The sequence below is a fragment of the Carassius auratus genome, unplaced genomic scaffold (assembly GCF_003368295.1).
Source record: "Carassius auratus strain Wakin unplaced genomic scaffold, ASM336829v1 scaf_tig00026569, whole genome shotgun sequence".
Lineage (NCBI taxonomy): Eukaryota > Metazoa > Chordata > Actinopteri > Cypriniformes > Cyprinidae > Carassius > Carassius auratus.
Genome location: NW_020525530.1, coordinates 72,233 through 84,890, shown reverse-complemented (window position 1 = coordinate 84,890; position 12,658 = coordinate 72,233). Strand labels below are relative to the sequence as shown.

Here is a 12,658-nt window from a genome sequence, read left to right as displayed (position 1 = left end):
TCCCTTTTAGATTATGTTTTATTAATTACTACCACAACACTAAAGCTACCTTTACAGTAATGCAGATACATTAAATATTGTTGTTCAGCATGAGAAAAAGTATGCAATATTGATAGTAAACCCTGGTAGGAAAATCTGACGGGTAGGATAAAATGTCAGGACACCGGCCCAAGGCATAAGTGAACTAACCGGCTCCTTAGTGAGCCCAAGATTACATGAAATATATTATTTTGTGAAATATATTATTTTTATATATTATTTCGATGGACATAAGTCCAGGCGGCATACCACCAGAGGCCTTAAAAGCAGAAGTTTTAACAACATGCTTCTCCCTCTGCTACCCATAGAATGGAGGCAATGACGTCTAGTAAAACTCCTTAAGAAAGCTTCATCATGCTTTTATCCATCCCCAGCAAGATCCTGACACGCAGAGATAAACTATTGAGAGATAAACAGGCAGGGTTCAGACAAGATAAGTCTTGCACAGACCACATTGCCACCCTACGCATTATCATCAAACAGGTCTTGGAATGGTAGTGTCCACTCTACACAGTCTTTGTTTACTTTGAAAAGGCCTTTGACAGTTTGGGCAAGGAAGCTGTCTGGAAGCTAATTGCATACTATGGGATTCCACCAAAGTTTGTCTCCATTAGCAGTTGTACAGCTACTCTACATCCCAGGTCATGTTTCCAAGGAAAACTTACCTTTTGAAGTGCGTACAGGAGTGAGATGGGGCTGTTTGCTGTCACCATCAATCTTTTTGCTGGTAGTAGACTGGATATTGACGACGTCTTTCGTACTTTTGTGGACTTTGACAGTGTAACTTACTTGGCAGTGAAAGGGACAGTCACAAGCCTCCTGGTTTTCATCACCAATATCTTAAATTTAAGAGTATCCCTTTAATGACCATGTTTGTTTATCTATAAAAAGTGCTGGGCCTGGCTGATTAGTCAATTAGGGAAGTTCATCTGTAAATAGCCTTTACATCTTAATACATTATAATATTTTATTTAGATAGTTTGTGATTAAAGCTTTTCTCTTTTGTGTGAAAAAGTACTTTCAAGGGTATATAATAAAAACAAGCTTCTGTTTCATAAACTTGAGGCTGATAACAGCTTAACATTATTTATATATTGGTGGCACTGAGGGGCCCTCATGTAAAATTCTGCTTATTCAAGATATTCAAGACATTCTACAAGCAGACCTGTTGCATTGATATTAATATTGATTTTATTCAACATTGCAAGCACAATGCTGAACTGTACCAGGTGAGCTACCAAACATTTTACTACCCTTTATCTACCGGTTCACACTTTAATTTGTGTGAAAATGTATACAATTGGTTGGCGTTTTACTGCTTATTTAATCAGTGAATTGTATGTATAGTTAGCCTGAATTTAATTAAAATAAAATAATATAAAATAGTTACTGTAGGTAGAGGCATGCTTGAAATGTTTGACTCATTTTGCTTCTCTTCCTAATGAGATACTCGACTTGTGCATCTCTACCCATCATAGTGTTTGCGTCTTTTATGTTTTTCTCTCTGCGAGTCAGAGAAGGACACCCAGCCTAACGACAGTAATATGACAGCATTTTTCATCTCGGCTCTCGAACGAAGAAGAAAAATCAATATTTAATCAAAGCAAGATTGTGTAGACTTCACAATACAATATATTTACTTTCACTGTCATCAAAGCGTCAAAACCACATTCAAATGTGCAGTGACAGAGCAAAATAGTTCCAAAGAGGAAAATATTATACAGTGACTGCAAATAGTCAGCTCCCTCTTAGCTGCAGAATGTATAATATGTGTATAATGGCCAAGGTCTGCATGCAACAAAATAAAACTTCAGTGAGGGAGTGGGAAAATATTCACCAGAGCTATGACTGGTATGTCAACATGCTTACTACAGAAGACAGAATATATCCTTTTCTAATGCTTTTCTCTCATTCTGCTGTCTCCTGATGTGTCCCCTGTGTGATAACAGAGTCAGGGTAATGGGCTCTCTGTAAGCTAATGGAGGCTACACTGCAGGATACTCCACTGGCAGCTACCACATCTTAAGCATGGCTCAGCGATACAGTGCTTCCGGTGCAATGAGTTTCTGAATTCAGTGTCCTTTGAGTGATTGCCTTTATGTTGTTATGACCAACGGATAAACACATGACCTGCTATTAAGATGTTCAAGATCTCAGCAAATTATTAAAATGCAATGTGGACATGCAACAGCCAAACAATGAAATGTCAATGATCTTCGGGAGCTTATCTTATATGATAAGTTGCATTTTGTGTGTGTGTTAGGTTGAGTGAGTGGGTTAGTTTGAGCTAAATCCAAATTTTTGGTGGACCGATTAAATTATGTCAGCTATTTTTGGTAAAATTGTGTTTCTTAACCCCCGCAAATTCTAACTTTGTTGATTTCCAGATGGATTGAATAGACTGTTGGCTTTGTATGGCTGAAAGGGGACGTTGGCAGCTTGGATCACAGTAAGTCCTGGCAGAGGCATGCTGTCAGACTAAAGGAAGAAAAGGTCAGGACTGCAATATGTGAGGAAACATGTCTCGTGGAACGTTGTGTGGGATTTCTAAACCATTTAATCGAGAGGAGCAAATGGCATACTGAAATAACTGACATGCAGGTTTTTGGAAATGCGTAACAATGAAGGCTACACAGCAAAATCACCAGAGTTAAAATCCTGGTGTTACGGTGTTTTAGAGTGAAGTGTTAATGTTATGGTGTTGAATTAACACTGATGGTGTAAAAAAGGTTACTCTGGCTGGTGAAACTACTAAGAATCTGAGCTCATCAACACTGGTAGTGTGATTACACATCCGGGACATTTACGTGGTGCAAGCTTCAACCAGCCAAAACTTTTCTCACTGACGCCATTTTATTTGAATCGCCACTCTAGCGAAGAAGCGTGTTTTATTAACTGGAAGCATACAGGACTGTGGAGAAGTGCATAAAGTAAGTGATGTATTTCATAAATGTAAATAATTTTTCGATTGGGTTTAGCAGCACTTGTTATAAAAGTATGTTCAAATTGATTTGACATTGACTTTAATACTTTAACGTTACCTGGTTGATTGAAACAACTATCAAATCTATTTAATAGGTCAGTGTAATCATTATTTTTTATTTATTTGTATGTTTCGTTAAATATCAAGTTCGTGTAACTTTAAGGGCGCGCTGCAACTTTTCTCTCAGGCGCCATTTGTTTCGACTGACCCTGTAGAATAGGCCAGTGCTCATGTTACTGGAAATGTAGACGACGGCGAGTTTTCTTTGGAGTATGTAACATAGTCTTACTATTTAAAATCAATATTTTCTTGGCGTGCTGACCCAGAATTGTTAACTTTTCTCACATAACGTTACATCATTTTCTCCAGTTCGGGCAACAGTGCAAATAAGAAGGCCTACGTTAACGTGACATAAACGGGGAAAAAACGCAGAAGGTAAGTTAAGTTCTATATTTCACGAAGATAAGCGTTCCATAAATCGAAATAGTTAAGTTAGATAAATCGTTGTTTATTTTTGTGTTTAACGTTAGCCGTTTGTCTTAAAAGCATGTTCAAATGTATTCGATATGGGCTTTTGTACTTAAGCTTGCTGACTAAAACAACCACTTTTAGTTACTAGTTCGAATGTACCGTTTACTTTGTTCAAATTCAGTTTAGAATATTGTGTGTATTTATGTGTATATGATGTTAACAGTCAGGTCTGTGTAGCATTCATGACGTGCTGCGCGCGCTACAGCCTGAAATTTCTCGAAGACGCCATTTTCTTCGACTCGCCATGTGGAGACCAGGGTTCCCTATCATAGGTCACTTCGATGCTGCGGTGACGTCACCACGTATGGGAACACCTCTGGTGTGACGAATGTCTGAAGCCCTATACCATCCCGCCAATCCTATTGGCCAAATGGCGCATAGCACCACCCTGCGCATGCGCGCGCATGATATACCTGGGTGCAGCGCGCCATTTCGCTCAGATTTCATTCCTTCAGGAATAGCGAATCATCTGTGCCCTATCGTCTCGCGTTCTCCAGCGATCTCTTCGAGCAGTGTTAACTCCTCTTCGCGGACGCGATGAGCTTTCGAAAATGTAAGGAGCCATGTACCAGGTACATCACGGCGGGGGACACTCATGACAGGTGCGTAGTATGTCTTGGTTTACATCACGCACAGGCGGCGCTTAGCGGCCTTTCTTCCTGTCCCCATTGTGATGGCCTGCGGCTCAGAGTACTGCGCTCCAGGGTGGAAGTTTTCTCTAATGTCGCCCTCGAGTCTAACCCCCGTCAGGTCACCTCTGCGACTGCCGAGGCACCGCACGAGGCGAGGGCCTGGGGTGACACGTGCGACATGGATTTTGTGGACAGCGCAGCGCTGGAATATTCTCCACATCGCTCGCTCTCCCCTACCCTGCTGCAGAATAAAACTTATACTGAGCCCGTCGTCTTCTCTAATGAGGATTTACTTCCCACACCGGAGGCATGCACCGCCATCTCCTTCGGTTGTGGACGCTATGACGACGATGTTTTATCCACCGCGGCCTCGGGGTCTGAGGACTTCGCGACCGACACTAGCCCTCTTCCTCCTAGCGGACAGGAGAGGCGTGTTTCCCCCTCCTACAGTGAGCTGTTGGATGTGGTTTCTCGTGCGGTGGGTAAATTGGGGCTAGACTGGGAGGTTGACAAGGCCGAGGCCCAACCTTCTTCCAAGCTGGACGACCGTTTTTTAACCAGTCGGACACCTACACAGCCCCGGAGGCCTTTGCCTTTTTTCCCGGACCTCCACCAGGAGGTTTCGAGGTCCTGGAAACAGCCATTTTTGGCGCGGATTACTAACGCCGCGGCCGCGGATTTCGCCACCGTTTCTGATATGGCGAACCATGGCTATACTATGATGCCCCCGGTGGAAGAGACTCTCGCCGAACACCTTGCGCCTAGTTCGGCCGCGGCTTGGAAGTCTCGCCCCCTTCTTCCTTCGAAGGCGTGTCGAGTCACGTCTAGTTTGGTGGGTAAATCCTACATGGCGGCTGGTCAGGCGGCTGCGTCGCTCCACTCTATGGCGGTCCTTCAGGCCTACCAGGCGGAGTTATTGAAGGAATTGGATGAAGGTGAGGGCATCACACCGGAGGCAGTTAAAGAACTGCGTAGAGCTACGGATTTGGCGCTACGCGCTACCAAACATACCGCTCGTGCAGTGGGCCGTACTATGGCCGGTTTGATTTCGGTTGAGCGCCACCTCTGGCTTAATCTCACCGATATTAAGGAGAAGGATAAATCTTTCCTTATGGATGCCCCTATCTCCAGGGATGGATTGTTCGGTGAGGCTGTCACGTCAGTAGTGGAGAAGTTCAGGGCAGCGAAACAGCAATCAGCCGCTTTCCGCCAGCTGATTCCCCGCAGACCCAGGGAGGTCGAACGCCGGCAAGCGCCCGCGCGTTCTCGCTCAACCTCCTCTCACCGCCAGCGAGCAGCCTCTCGAGAGGAACCTACACCCATGGCGCCTCCTCGTAAGGACTGGGGCCCTAGGGTTTTTCCTCCGGCGCACCAGCGTCAACGTAAGCGTTTGAACCTGACCTCGACGGCTAAAGCCTCTCGTTCTCGGGTGCCGAATAGCAGCTCCTGATCTTTTTGCTGCTTGCCAGGGACTGTGCCCTCCGCTAGAGAGCGCTGTCGGACCGCTTTCGCGCATCCCACACTCTCATTGCAGTCCCCATGCTCAAACATTGATTGTCTCGCCGCTAACAGCGCCTCGAGCAACATTGGATCGAGCTGTAATGACAGACGCTCCCTCAGACACTCTGCGCAATCCTGCTTTCGGAGTTCGAGGGACAACTCAAGGACCCTACACAAACGGCCCGTTTATGACGGCTCACACAGCCGCCGCTTTTTCGCTAGCGGCAGAGCCCGATGTTCCATCTGTTGGCCTAATTCCTGCCGTGGACACGTTTCAGGATTATACTCAACGGAACGCAACGACTCCGGCGCATACGCTTCCCCGGTGCACGAACACCACGGGTTTTTCGTGTCCGGTCGTTTTAACGCGTATGACGGCGTTGCTGGGAGTGGAAGCTTTGAAACCGTTAATATTGTTTCGGGCCGCGTGGGAACGCTTGCCCGGCATTCCTCAATGGGTGTTACGCACGGTTTGTCACGGATACACCATTCAGTTTCGGAAAGGCCCGCCTCCTTTCCGCGGAATTCTTCCCACTACGGTGAAGTCTACGGAAATGGCGGTGCTGCGACAAGAAATGTCAGCTCTGCTGAGCAAAGGGGCTATAGAAGAAGTACACCCCTCTCAGATGGAGACAGGTTTTTACAGCCGTTATTTCGTGGTACCGAAAAAAGACGGCGGGTTACGACCCATTCTGGATTTACGCCGTCTGAATCTTGCACTCAGACCGAGCAAATTCAAGATGTTGACGGTGAAAAATATTCTGTCTCAGATCCGACCAAGCGATTGGTTTATTACGATCGATCTGAAGGATGCGTATTTCCATATTCAGATCGTCAAGAGACACAGGAAGTTCCTCAGATTCGCTTTAGAGGGCAAAGCGTATCAGTACCGCGTTCTTCCCTTTGGCTTGGCTTTAGCGCCCCGTACGTTCTCAAAGTGCATGGACGCAGCTCTGGCCCCGTTGCGGCTCCAGGGCGTTCGTGTGTTGAACTATTTGGACGATTGGCTGGTGCTAGCGCAATCGCGGACTCAAGCACACTCTCACCGAGATCTTGTGCTGAATCATTTAAACAGCCTGGGCTTACGAACAAATTTCAAGAAGAGTGTTTTAACTCCCTCTCAACGGATAACTTTTCTTGGAATAGATCTGGACTCTCGCGCGATGACAGCGAAGCTTTCTCTCCCGCGCGCTCAGTCGATTGCGTCATGCGTGCGGCACTTCAAAGCGGGTCGCACGGTGACGGTGAGATTGTGCCTCAGGCTCTTGGGTCTAATGGCAGCAGCATCCCCCGTGATTCGTCTGGGATTGCTTCAAATGCGCCCTTTTCAGTGGTGGACGAAAAGGCGGAATATTTCACCCCGTTGTCTCCCGCATCGCACGATTTCGGTGACACGGCGGTGTGTGATGTCGCTGAAAATTTGGATGTCAACCGAATTTCTCCTGTCAGGAGTTCGATTGGGAATTTATGCTTTCCGAGAGACTGTCACGACGGACGCGTCTTTGACTGGTTGGGGAGCTGTGTGTCGAGGGCGACCAGCCCACGGAGTGTGGACAGCGGCTCAGCGCGGCTGGCATATAAACAGACTGGAATTACTGGCAGTTTTTCTGGCTCTCCAGTATTTCTCGGATCTGCTGATCGGCCGTCATGTGCTACTCAGATCAGACAACACAGCGGTTGTGTCTTATCTGAACCATCAAGGAGGATTGCGCTCTCGCCCCCTGTGCAGGCTGGCGAGGCGTGTTCTTCTGTGGTCTCGGGACAAGTTTCTCTCGATCCGGGCCATTCATGTCCCCGGACGATTGAATTTCGGAGCGGATCTGCTATCCAGACAGGCTCTGGAACAGGGAGAATGGCGATTACACCCCCAGACGGTGGATCTTTTATGGCGGATATTCGGCAAAGCGAAAGTGGATTTATTCGCATCGAGCATGACTACGCATTGCCCGCTATGGTTCTCCCTACGCTCCCCATCGCCCCTGGGCGTGGATGCGTTAGCTCACAGCTGGCCCAAGACCAGTCTGTATGCTTTTCCTCCGATTCGTTTGATCCCAGCGGTATTATGCAGATTACGCCGGGACAGAGTGGAACAGCTGCTGCTGGTGGCTCCGCGATGGCACACGCAGCCGTGGTTTGCGGATCTGATCAGTCTGCTAGCGGGCTCTCCGTGGGAGATTCCCATCAGACAGGATTTATTATCACAAGCACAGGGGCTGATTTGGCACCCGCGGCCAGATCTGTGGAAACTGTGGGCGTGGCCACTGAGCGGAGTGCGTTAGTATGTCCCGGTCTTTCTGCTGAAACTACTGAGACTATATTGAGTTCTAGAGCAGCTTCTACGAGACGCTTATATGCTTTCAAGTGGAGACTGTTTACAGCCTGGTGTGGTAATCATAATGTGGATCCAGTTTACTGCCCAGTGGCTTCAGTGCTGGAGTTCCTCCAGGAGCGTTTCTCGGATGGCGTTACACCAGCCACTTTAAAGGTTTACGTGGCAGCCATTTCAGCTTACCACGAATGCATAGGCGGTGCCTCTGTGGGGCGTCATCCATTAGTTTCTCGTTTCATACAGGGTGCGCGACGGCTGAGGCCTTTCCGCCCTGTGCGAGTTCCTTCATGGGATTTATCCATTGTGTTGTTAGGTTTATCAGGGCATCCGTTTGAGCCCTTGGAGACCGTATCGGATAAAATCCTGACATTGAAGACACTTCTTCTCATGGCTTTATCCTCCCTCAAGAGAGTTGGGGATTTACAGGCTCTTTCTGTTTCACCCTCATGCATGGAATTTGCACCAGGCTCTGTGAAGGTGCTGCTGCGGCCCAGGCCTAACTATGTTCCTAAGGTCGCATCTAACCCTTTTCGCTTTCAGCAGGTGGTTCTGGAAGCTTTTTCGCCTGCCGAGGCCGGGTCAGGAGATCTAAGTCTTTGCCCTGTGAGAGCTTTAAAGACTTATGTGGATCGCACAGCTCCTTGGCGTGGTTCTGACCAGCTGTTTGTCTGCTTTGGACATAAAAGTAAGGGCCATGCAGTTACAAAACAGCGCATGTCCCATTGGCTGGTGGAGGCGATTTCTTTGGCCTATGAGGCGCGCGGACTCGCTTCACCCTTAGGGGTTAAGGCTCATTCCACTCGAGCTGTAGCTTCTTCTCAAGCTTTTCTCAGTGGCTCTTCTATGGATGATATCTGTGCTGCGGCAGGATGGTCCTCACCGAGCACTTTTATCAAATCCTACAGTCTGGATGTGAGGATGGCCCCTGGCTCCCGGGTTCTCTCCGCTTGAGCAGTTGCTTCCTCGGATCTCAGTTATCAGGTACGTCAGGCGTTTTGGTATATCGTTCCCATACGTGGTGACGTCACCGCAGCATCGAAGTGACCTATGATAGGGAACATCTCGGTTACGTATGTAACCTTGGTTCCCTGAATAGGGAACGAGATGCTGCGGTTCTGGCCGTTCCGTACCTTGATAACTCTTCATCTTCAGTCATGAAATCTGAGCGAAATGGCGCGCTGCACCCAGGTATATCATGCGCGCGCATGCGCAGGGTGGTGCTATGCGCCATTTGGCCAATAGGATTGGCGGGATGGTATAGGGCTTCAGACATTCGTCACACCAGAGGTGTTCCCATACGTGGTGACGTCACCGCAGCATCTCGTTCCCTATTCAGGGAACCAAGGTTACATACGTAACCGAGATGTTTCTTAACTTAAGCAGTTAAAACGGTATATCAGTTATCTCTAAAAATATCACTGTAACCCAGTCCTAAAAAATGTGTAGTTTAGTTAGACAGGGGTTTTCAAAGCTGTGAAGCCAGAGATACCTGACGGGAAAAATAGTCTAAGGACTCATTTTTATTTCTAAGTAACGTTAAGTGTGGGAGGGAGTAACGTTAACGGCAGGTTTAAACAGTCCACATTTGACCGTATAAACTCTCTTTAGTAATACAACACACATTTTCCTTGAAATACATGAGGCTTGAGTAATTTTTCTATAGAAACCTTGAAGTGCCCACTTCTAATTTGCCTTTATTTGTTTCTGAATTGTTGTTGGTAATGTTTTTTTTCTTTCTTTTTCTTTTTCTTTTTTTTGATTGCTTATTTGGTGTTAAATGCATTGAAAATCCTAAGACACTATGGAATATAAATCATAGCAGGTTTCAGATAATAATAAAACTTAAAGAACTGAAAAAATATAGCAAATTATTTTATGATGTCACAGACAAATAAAATAAAGTGAATCTCTACACCAGGGTTCCTCAAATCTTGCCCTGGAGGTCCAATGCACTGCAGAGTTTAGCTCGAACCCTGATCAAACTCACCTAACTGAGATTTTCTAATGATCTTGAAGACAGAATAGCATGCTCAGGTGTGTTTGATTAGGGTTAGAGCTATACTCTGCAGGAAAGTGGATCTTGCGGTACAGATTTGAGGATCCCTGACCTACACAGATGTTTTAAGAGCTTTTTTCCCCCTTTAGGTTAACGTCATGTTTGTGAAAGTGCAGTTCAAAAACTCCAAGAAATTCATAAAGTTACAAAATGGATTCACTTTTACAGATTTCATAAATGAAGGTAAGTGTCCTTGTTTTTATCTTATTTGAAATTATGGGCATTTGATATTTGCTCACACTTTAATTGCAGTGATTTGCAGTGATCAATATTACAATAATATATGTCTATTCTATACAACTTTATTAATTCATCAACCAACGTTTAAAACATGAACATTGCAATTGTGAATATTTCACTCCTGTACCATAATAAGGACATTAAGAAAAATAAGTTTCTTAGTATTTTCTTTCTGATTCATTTGTATGCAAAATTAATAATTTAAGCACAACAAGAAGATTATTTTCTGCGCTTTACACGCATTAAATATACAAGAAAAAACCTCTGTGAAAAACTTTTTTTGTGTGTGTACATTGATGCATCATGCGATTAATCAAATGATGTATCAATATATATTTATGTATTGTAACTCATATTTTTAGGCATATTATTTTAGTATAGTTATGACTGCTTTTATTGATCTACAGTGCGAAGCAGATTTGATTTACAGACTGGAGCAGACTTGAAGATATATGACAAGTCCCACACTGAAATTGATCAAGACATTTTGGAAGAGTTGCTAGAAGCTTAGTGAAGGTACTTTTGTTCCATACATAAAATAGTGCAGGTTACAAACATTGGTCACAGTTATAGTATTTTTATGTGTGTGTGTTTTTTTGGCAGAGGAAGCAACCAGCTCCACAGATACACTGACAAGTCATTCATCAAGTGAACAAGATGTACCCTCTGAAAGATGTGCCAAAAGGCTCAAAACATCACAGCAAGATGACAGAGTTGGAGCAGCAGAGGAGCAAAGATCAGCAAAGGAGGTGACATGAGTTTCTCATGTTTTTATTTGTTACCATTTAAAAATTATGAAAAATGAGATTCAATTGAATTCAATAATTCAAGTTGCTTACTCTAATCAATCTTTGAGTATTACAGTTGTATTGGTTTTTAAATGACTCTCTGTCTCTCTCGCGCTCCCTCTCTTTCTGTCTCTCTTGCTCGCGCTCTCTTTGTCTCTCTCTAAGCTGTGCAATTAATCCGCAAATCACATTCGACAAGGGCCGGGGAGCAGCTGGCCCGTACAGTTAATGAATAACAGATAAACTACGACAGCCTACATCGCACATCCTGCAATGTGACTATCGTGGATTCGTACATCGCGATATCGATGCTTAAACGACACATCGTGCAGCCCTAATGCCCACTATATACAGGTTTTATTATTAAAACATTCCATGTTCTATAGATCTATTTTTCATGTCTGAGGCAATGGAGTTTCGGTTCATTTTTTAAATGCTTAAGGTCAGAGGGACCCAGGTGGCAAAAATAGTATCTTGTTTGGTTATTTGAAGTGTTTAAGAAACTGCTAAGAAACTTGTATTTGAAGTGATCGCATCGGCACCTCATTTTAAATGTCTTGTGGTACAAGCACGCTATTATATTTTATTCTGCTAAAATACTTAAATGCACACATTTAACTATAGACATTATAGCCTACATGTAATATAGAGCAGACTCTATGCAACTGTGCATAGATATAGGGCATAGGACAGGACAAGTTAAAATAGCTTTTATATATTTCCATCTTCTAATGAAGCTTTTTTTTTTTTTTTTTTTTTAACTAAAATTAAACAAATTATTTGTGATGGAGCAGACATTTTTGTAATGGGTTATGTTAAAGACCTACTTGTTAATTAATTGAAAGACATAAAATCATAAAATATCACCATCAATTTTGTACTTCCAAATATCGTTACAACCCCTAAATACAATAAAAGATGTTTAAAATACCTCTTATAACAATTTAAAATACTGTTACAGTTAAAGTTGAACATTGTGTTATCTGTGTTTGTCTGTGATGCCATTTCTTCCACATTGTGCTTGTGTAATATTTGTATAATTATGCTAATATAGACTAACTGATGAAAAAATTCAGTAATTTATCACAATTGATTTCTGGGACAATATGTAGCACCAAAAAGTATATATATCGTGACAGGCCTAAGAATGATATATGAGCAAACTATGCTTTTATTGTTTTAACATAGATGGTGCTTGCTGCCTTAAAAGAGAAATCCAAAGGAGATGAAATTCTTGAAGAGTACAAGGCCACCGAGACTTTGTCAAATGAAATGAGAAGAGCGCTTGTTAACATACTGGTGGGGCACATGACAGAGAGGCATGGGTAAGCTACATTTACACATTTAAGATAATTGATAATTGGGTTCAGCTAAAAATTAAGACAGAGACCTAAATCTATCATCTAAATGGAAGACTTTTTTTTTTTTTTGTATGCATAGCTGTCACTTACCATATTTTCCAGACTATAAGTCACACTTTTTTTCATAGTTTGGCTGGTCCTGGGACTTATAGTCAGGTGCGACTTATTTATCTAAATTAATTTAACATGAACCGAGAGA

The 12,658-nt window shown here is 43.9% G+C and overlaps 1 long non-coding RNA gene across 1 annotated transcript; it reads left to right on the top strand.

The window, feature by feature from the left end:
- The first annotated feature begins 2,681 nt into the window (after positions 1-2,681).
- Positions 2,682-10,767, top strand: LOC113078790 (uncharacterized). The gene is made up of 5 exons (XR_003281643.1): positions 2,682-2,969; positions 3,210-3,292; positions 3,392-3,457; positions 10,160-10,253; positions 10,718-10,767. It is a non-coding gene; the product is annotated as an uncharacterized LOC113078790 (long non-coding RNA).
- Positions 10,768-12,658: the final 1,891 nt, after the last annotated feature.